The sequence below is a fragment of the Myotis myotis genome, unplaced genomic scaffold (assembly GCF_014108235.1).
Source record: "Myotis myotis isolate mMyoMyo1 unplaced genomic scaffold, mMyoMyo1.p scaffold_m19_p_64, whole genome shotgun sequence".
NCBI lineage: Eukaryota > Metazoa > Chordata > Mammalia > Chiroptera > Vespertilionidae > Myotis > Myotis myotis.
This window is the reverse complement of record NW_023416373.1, coordinates 216,719-224,645: the sequence shown is the minus strand read 5'-3', so window position 1 is coordinate 224,645 and position 7,927 is coordinate 216,719. Positions and strand designations below refer to the sequence as shown.

At 47.5% G+C, this 7,927-nt stretch overlaps 1 non-coding gene across 1 annotated transcript; it reads left to right on the top strand.

Annotated features, from left to right (window-relative positions):
• The first annotated feature begins 7,588 nt into the window (after window positions 1-7,588).
• On the top strand, window positions 7,589-7,660 carry TRNAA-AGC. The gene has a single exon. It is a non-coding gene; the product is annotated as a tRNA-Ala (tRNA).
• Window positions 7,661-7,927: the final 267 nt, after the last annotated feature.

Genomic DNA, 7,927 nt, shown 5'->3' with positions numbered 1-7,927 from the left:
TGAACTTATTAAAAAATGATATGCTTATGTGTAGGGTTTTCTTCTTCTTGGTGTTCTGTGAGCTTTCTGGATCTATGGTTTGGTGTTTGACATTAGTTTCTACAAATTTTCAGTCATTATTGTTTCCAATGCTCTATTTCTTTCTTTCCTTTCGTTCTGGTATTCTCGTGATATATATGTTACAAATTTTGTACTTGTCCCAGAGTCCTTGGGCAATGTTCTATTTTATTTTTGGAGGTTCTATTGATATATATTTAAGTTCAGAGAATGTTTTCTCAACTATGTTTAGGCTATGATTAAGTCCATCAAAGTCATCTTTCCTTTCCATTGCTATGCTTTTGGACTTTAGCATTTCTTTTTAGTTTTTCTTAGGTTTTCATCTTTGTGCTTACATTACTAATTTGCTCTTGCATACTGTCCATTTTATTCATTACAAAGGTCTGGTGCACAAGATTCATGCACGGGGGGGGGGGGGGTTGTGTCCCTCAGCTGGTCCTGCACCCTTTCCAATCCGGGACCCCTCGGGGGATGTCCGACTGCCGGTCAGACATTCCTCTCGCAATCCAGGACCACTGGCTCCTAACCACTCACCTGCCTGCCTGCCTAATGCCCCCAACTGCCCTCCCCTGCTGGCCTGGTCACCCCCAACTGTCCTCCCTTGCCAGCCTGGTCACCCCCAACTGCCCTCCCCTGCTGGCGTGATCCCCCCTAAAACCCTGCCAGCCTGATCTCGCCCCTAACTGCTCTCCCCTGCCGGCCTGATAACTCCTAACTGCCTCTGCCTCGGCCCCCACCACCATGGCTTTGTCCAGAAGGAAGTCAGACATCTGGAAGATGGCTGGTTGACCCGGTCTAATTAGCATATTACCCTTTTATTAGTATAGATATCCTTTAGCATATTGATCACCGTTGTTTTAAATTCACAGTCTGAGAATTCCAGCTCCCTTGCCATGTGTGGTTCTGTACTTGCTCTGTCTCTTCACATTGTTTTTGCCCTTCAGTGTGCATTAAAAAATATATATATATATAGATTTTTTTTAAAAAAGAGTGAGAAAGGGAGAGGGAGAGAAACATCAATGTGAGAGAGAACATTGATTGGCTGCTGCCTGCATGCCCCCCACTGGGGATCAAGCCCACAACCTAGGCATGTGCCTTGACCCGGAATCAAACTGGCAATCTTTCAGTGCACAAGACAACACTCAACCAGCTGAGCCACATTGGGGAGGGCTGTACCTTATTTTTTTTTTTAAAGAGAGAGTGGAAGGGAGAGGGAGAGGGAGAGGGGCAGGGAGAGGGGGAGAGGAGAAGAAAGAGAGAGAGAGAAAGAGAGAGAGAGAGAATTTTTTTTTCCACTTGTTTATTCATTCGTCCCTAGCTTTTAAAAAAATATACAACAGTAGCAATGAGGGAATTTGTGGTCTCTACCCTGGGACCCTGGGCTGTGCCCTGAGGGCACTGGGAAAAAGGAAAGTGACTAGTCACCTCTTGTCATTCACTAGTCCAAAGACATGTGATCCTAGACTCTAAGACCTAGAGGCATAGAAAGACAATAGGCTCTGATGCCATTAAGTTCAAAGGTCTGTACCTTATTTTTGATAGCTGAACATAACATACAGTAGTCTCCCTACCCATGGGGTGTATGCTCCAGTACCCCAGTGGATGCCTGAAACGTTGTGTGGTACTAAGCACGTATATACTATGTTTTTTCCTATACATACATATCTATGATAAAGTTTAATTTATAAATTAAGCAATGTCATAAGTAGAAGATTTGTTCTTATCTTAGATCTTAGCAATCTCAGCATATACTTATTTTTTTCTTTATTAAGCTGAGAACTTTCACCTTTTTACTTAAAGGAAACACTTAATGACTTCTCGGTGGCATATCTGAAAGTTGCCAGCATTAGCACTCTTGCACTTTGGGGCCATTGTTAAGTGAAATGAGGGTTACTTCACACAGCACTGCGACAGTGACAGTGTGTGATACTACCTGACCAGCGGGTGAGGAGCACATGCAGTGTGAATACACTGGACAAAGGAAATTCACATCCCAGTGGGATGGAGCAAGACGGTGTGCGATTTTATCCTGCTACTCAGCATAGCCTGCAACTTAAAACTTAAGAATTGCTCATTTCTGGAATTTTTCTATTTCATATTTTGAACTGTAGTTGACCACGGGTAACTGAAACCATGCAAAGTGAAACTGCAAACAAGGACAAAGTGATGGGGACGACCGTTTTGGGTACTGGAAGTGTGTCTGCAGGACACTAGGAGGTGGTGACGAGTTGCAAGGGGAAGCATTCTGCAGTCCCAGGATCAGGTCTCAGACCGTTAGTGACCTTATGCCTCTGGACCAGGAACCTTACAACTGTTTCTCAGCATTTGTTCTCCACGTAAGTAGGACGAGGTAGCTGGAGTATAGGCCACAGTGGGCGTGTCCCGTCCGCCAGTTCAGGTAGGCTCGAGCGATGCAGGTTCGCGGTGCTTCAGGAGATTCTCTGGAGAAGGGGCCTTCTTAAATGAGTGCCAACCAGTATCCTAGGAACTAGGCTAAAATTGCCAAGGCATTTTTGCTGATTTGACAGCAGTTTAGGGAAAAAATTATGAATCGCAAGTAAATGAAGTTAGATATTCAAAAACTTAAGGAAACCTTTACTACATTTGTTTTCATCTTTGACATATATTGTTTGCTGATTGTATTCTAAAATACTAGCAGAAAAAAAATTTGAACAAAACATATAATGTTAAAATAGAGGGACACCCTTCTCCAATATCTTCCACAAAATCATCATCTTCACAGCAAGAATCGACATATTTAGCAATATCATCATCACTAATAAAAGCAGACTTAGAACTGGACAACATTTCGAAGCTTTAGGGCTACAAAATCTGAGTAAACTTCATAAAATCGTAGTACATGTAAAAAATTAGGCAGATAAACGCCAGTGGTCAATTTTAGAACTACAAACATTCAGCATCATAAGTACTCTGCACTTAGGTGCCATCTGTCAATAAAGAGTGAACTGCTAGCATCCAACAGTGACACTGCAGGAGGAGCGCGATAGCGCTCCCCGCACTCTAGGGGTTAAGAACAACCGGGTGCTCTGCCATGTTGTAAAAGGCTTCACCTCTGTTCTCTCTGCTGCAAGCACGAGGGCATTTTCCAAAATATTTCGATATTTACTGTGAAAGCCTGGTCAAGTTCCTAGAGGCAAAACTCATGAAGGTGTGCCTCCAGGACTCCGTTTCCCTGGAGTTATAAAGTGTCAGGTTGGTCTGCACAGAGCCCAAGAGGCCCCGTATCACAGTGCCGGTTTCCTGGTTCCCTGCGAGTCACTGGCCAGGGAAGCCAGGCAGCACTCCCTGTGCTCACCTGGGTCTCTCTCATTTTGGGAGCAGTGTGGTTTGCCCTGTGTCCTTGCCTTTTTACAGATTGAAGAGGTTGTTGATTTTTCAGTTTATTCAGTTTATTATTTGTCATTAGGACAAGTGGTGACTTCCAAAGTCCTCACGTATAGAGCCAGACTCTGGAAGTCTGCTAGCTGGTGTTTATGTTTGTTTGTGCCTCTATGTTCACTAGTGAAATAGTCCTTGTTAGAGCTTTTGGCCTGTGACTTGGTCTGTGAAAGAATTAAAAGAAGAGATAGATATGGAGAGAGAGTTTATTTTACTTTTCCCAGAGGGAAAGGGCCAGAGCATTGCTAACCAATACAAAGGCAAGAATGAAGAGTGGCCTTCCCTTCTAAAGGCTGCTGTTGCTAGGTGACACGGAAAGGTGGGGGATTTGGGGGCAGAAATTGAGCAGACATGGGGGGTGTGTATCTTTGAAAACTTTGTTTACTTCTTTTTTTAGTCCAGGCAGATGTCCTAGGGAGGTATCTTTGTCACCATCTTCATAAGCCTATAAAACAGTGGATCCCAACCTTTTCTTAGCCACACCCCACCTAAGTGTCTCTAAAATCCTGAGCACCCCCCCCTCCCCTTGACATATAATTCTTATTATTTAAAAAGTGAACTCCTAGTCACGTGGAGGAAGCCTAAAAGGCCATTCATTTGGTCTAAACAAGCTTCCAAAGAACATGGCATCCATGAAAGAGAAAAATAAAAGAACGAAAGGACAGCTGAAGTAGTGAGGAAGAAACCACTAAGAAATTGTTAAAAAAAAAATCTACACTAATAAAAGAGAAACATGGTAATTGGCGTACGAACGCTACCCTTTTCATTGGCTAATCAGCGAGATATGCAAATTAACTGTCAGCCAAGATGGCTGCTGGCAGCCAGGCAGCTTGAAACTAACATGAGGCTTGCTTGCTTCAGTGGCGGAGGACTCCAATGTTCCCCGCCTGCGGCTGCAGGCCTCTGAGCGGGCAGTTTGAAACATTGTAACGAATACCGCCGTACTTCAGCCAGCAGATTCGCAACATTGTATGCAAAGGCCAGAAACCTACTTTCAGGAGCGGAGGCCTAAGAGCTGGAGCCAAGCCTCAAGCTAAAGCTGGCCCAGAATAAAAAAAAAAAAGAAAAGAAAAGAAAAAAGGAACGTTTGGGAGTTCAGTCACCCCCAGCCTGAAAATGGCCCTCAGCCCCTCACCCAGACTGGCCAGGCACCCCAGTGGGGACCCCCACCCTGATCCAGGACACCCTTCAGGGCAAACGAGCTGGCACCCACCCATGCACCAGGCCTCTACCCTATATAGTAAAAGGGTAATATGCCTCCCGGCACCGGGATCAGCGTGACAGGGGGCAGCGCCCAAACCCCCTGATCGGCCTGCAGCTCTGTGTGTGACAGGGTGCGGCACCCCAATCCCCCCCCCCCCCGGGCCCTGCTCTGTGTGTGACGGGGTAGAGCTATATCCTCCCCATCGGCCCTGCCCTGAGTATGAGAGTGGCCGCGCCCCAACCCCCTGATCGGCCCTGCTCTGTGGGTGATAGAGGGCAGCGTCCCAACCCACTGATCTGCCCTGCTCTGTGTGTGACAGGGGACAGTGCCCCAACCCCCGGATTGGCCCTGCTCTGTGCGTGAAAGGGGGTCGCGCCGCAACCTCCCCATCGACCCTGCCTTGAGTGTGACAGGGGGTGGTGCCCCAACCCCCCAATCGGCCCTGCTCTGAGCCCAACCAGGGGCTGCACCTAGGGATTGGGCCTGCCCTCTGCCACCTGGGAGCAGGCCTAAGCCAGCAGGTCGTTATCTCCCGAGGGGTCCCAGACTGCTAGAGGGCACAGGCCGGGCTGAGGGACCCCCCTTCCCCCGAGTGCACAAATTTTTGTGCACCGGGCCTCTAGTAATAATAATATGAAGTGGCATGAAAAAATAGCAAATAAAGTTTCAAAACAGATAATAGAGAACTGAAATGCATAAATCATGTGTCACAGTCTATATTTATATACTGTATATAGTGACTTAGCCTGAGGGTGAGTTACTAGCAGCTCAGCCTCTTGAACAAAGGGGCTGTTGGAAGCAGAAGAGCTAAGAATCTTGGGGCTTAGTTGCCAGCTGCTCTCAGACATTGTGGAAGCCACAGCAAAGCAAGGAAAGACCTGTTTTGTCCGTACAGTCCTACACTTTTCCTTTCTTACATTCTTTCCATTGAGTTTTTCTGTTAATAGTTAGTCATCTAAAATAACCTACAGAGCCTTTCTGTATCTGGAATATTCTATACGGCATAGAGGTTATCATGTCCCTTAAGGTTTCACACAGAATACCTTTTCTTAGCCTGGAAATACATTTAATGAAAATTTGCTTAAATTCCTGATTCAGTTTATTGAATTGCTATATATTGAATCAGGTTAGCTTGGATAATTTATACATTTTCATAAATTTTCCATTTTTTAAATGGAATTAAAAAGATTGAAGACAGATTTCCTTATTTCTCACATTTAAAATCTGCTAAGTAGCCACTGAAAATATTTCCTGTTTATTCATTTAACAGGCATCGGTCTCTCCATCCATCACTTATTTACATCTTAACGATGACCCCAATATGTACTGAAGTCAGGTGTTAGTCAGCGGGAGCGGCAGGGAGCGCTCTGGGCGGTGCTGCCCAGGTCCCGCCTCCGGCGGCCGCCAGGGCGCAGAGGGGACTGGGCGGGCACTCAGAGCATCTGCAGGGGAGGCCTCCCACGGTTGCACGGGAAACCCCGTAATCTTGCTAACCAATGCCACCCCAACAAACCTAATTGGAAAAAAAACAAAAAGACAGGCAGAGGAGTCGCAGGCTGCTGGCGTGGAAAGAGCCCTTAGAAGCAGACCCTGCAGACACAGGAAGCCTGCGAGGCGGCGAGGCGCAGCCAGGCCCCCGGGGCCCAGCCCACACGTCTGTGAGATAATAAACATGTATGGTTTTCAATCCACTAAGTTTTGGAGTACTAATCAGCAGTAGATAACACTCGATATTCCTGGCAAGCTGTTTTTTACATTTCTCTTAGGGGAATCATTGTTTCTTAAGAAAAATAATGGCTATCGGTTTCTCTCAAGAGTGCAGACTGTTATCGGAAACTACATCCTTGAAAATCAAATAGCAGCGCTAAGATGGGTGGCTCCTTTGTCACGTTTCTCTTTTCATCTTGAAAAAGACCTGGTCTTCGGAGGCTGCCGAGTGCGTCTTTCCCTCCGAGGGTCGGGACCGACCGTCCGCTCTCACGGCCGCGGGACTGGACCTCTTCAGGCCACTGCTGAGCTGCGAGCCGGCGGCCCCGGTCCTCCCGCGGACAGGAGCAGCCTCAGCAAGGCGCGCCTGGGGGGCTTCCCCGGCCTCCTCTCCCGTTTCTCTCCCAAAACGCGGGGACCGCGCGCACCTCCGCCTGTGCCCCTGCCGCCGCCTCGCGCTCCCGCATTTTCACGGGGCATCCCTGTCGATTCTTCTAGATTTGCTCCCCGATGCCCGTATCCCGGACCTCTCTGGACCAGGCAGGAGCAAAACCTTGTTTGTGCCTCTTGGTGAGGACTGGGCCCCGGGTCCGGAGAGCCGCCCCCTCGCGGGGAGGAGCGCGCCCGGAACCGGGCTCGGGCCGCGTCTCCCTTCCTTCCTGGGACTCGGCAGCCAGTTCTAGTCCCGGGATGTGATTTATACTCTCGGTTAGGAGACCTGTGGCCGCAGGGCGCAACCCCGCGTTGGTCCCCTGTAGCCCTCCCAGTTTCCAAGAGGAAGGAAGGAGTTAAGTTTTGGCGACAGAGACCCCTCCATTGTTCTTTGCTTTCAAGAGAAGGTGCGCAGCAGGGTCTAGGTCCGGGAAGGGGCAGAAATGGGGAGGGAAATTGGGCTAGTTTGGTAGATTCCATCATTAAACAGTCATTTGCAAAGCGTTTTTAGTTTTCCTGTAAGGATCTCTGTGTTATCACGTTTAGCTTTTGAAAAAAAGGAGGAAATCAGGAAAAAAGTGTCTGGGAGAATGTTTCTTACCGAGATTTCTGATTCCAGTGTATTCTCGTCAACACCGAATGTCTGCAAGAGTCAGAATTCCTTGGAAAGCGATTGTAATAAAAATCCTAACTCTCGGTTACGACAGAACAAATTATGTTCACCTTTTTAAATGCAAATTTATGTTTCATTTAAAAGAAGATAGTTTAGAAAGCCGACCTACACGAGGTGGGGATGTAGCTCAGTGGTAGAGCGCATGCTTAGCATGCATGAGGTCCTGGGTTCGATCCCCAGCATCTCCAGATGTTTTTGTTTCCTAACTTCAGAAACATCTCATTTACCCGCAGCTTGGGGAGGGGGCCTGGGATGATAGGGATTCCCTTTCTCAGGTCTCACATTTTTGAGGCTGTGCGAACTATAAACAGAAACAAATCAGCTGCCTTCAAACGGAGCTGGAGCTGCCAGGCCACAGGGGCAGGCTGGTAAGTCTCAGGCCTCAGATGTCAGACAAGGGGAATGGCTTGGCCTGGCCCAGAGCAACATTGTGTCCCAAATAACTGCTTACAACC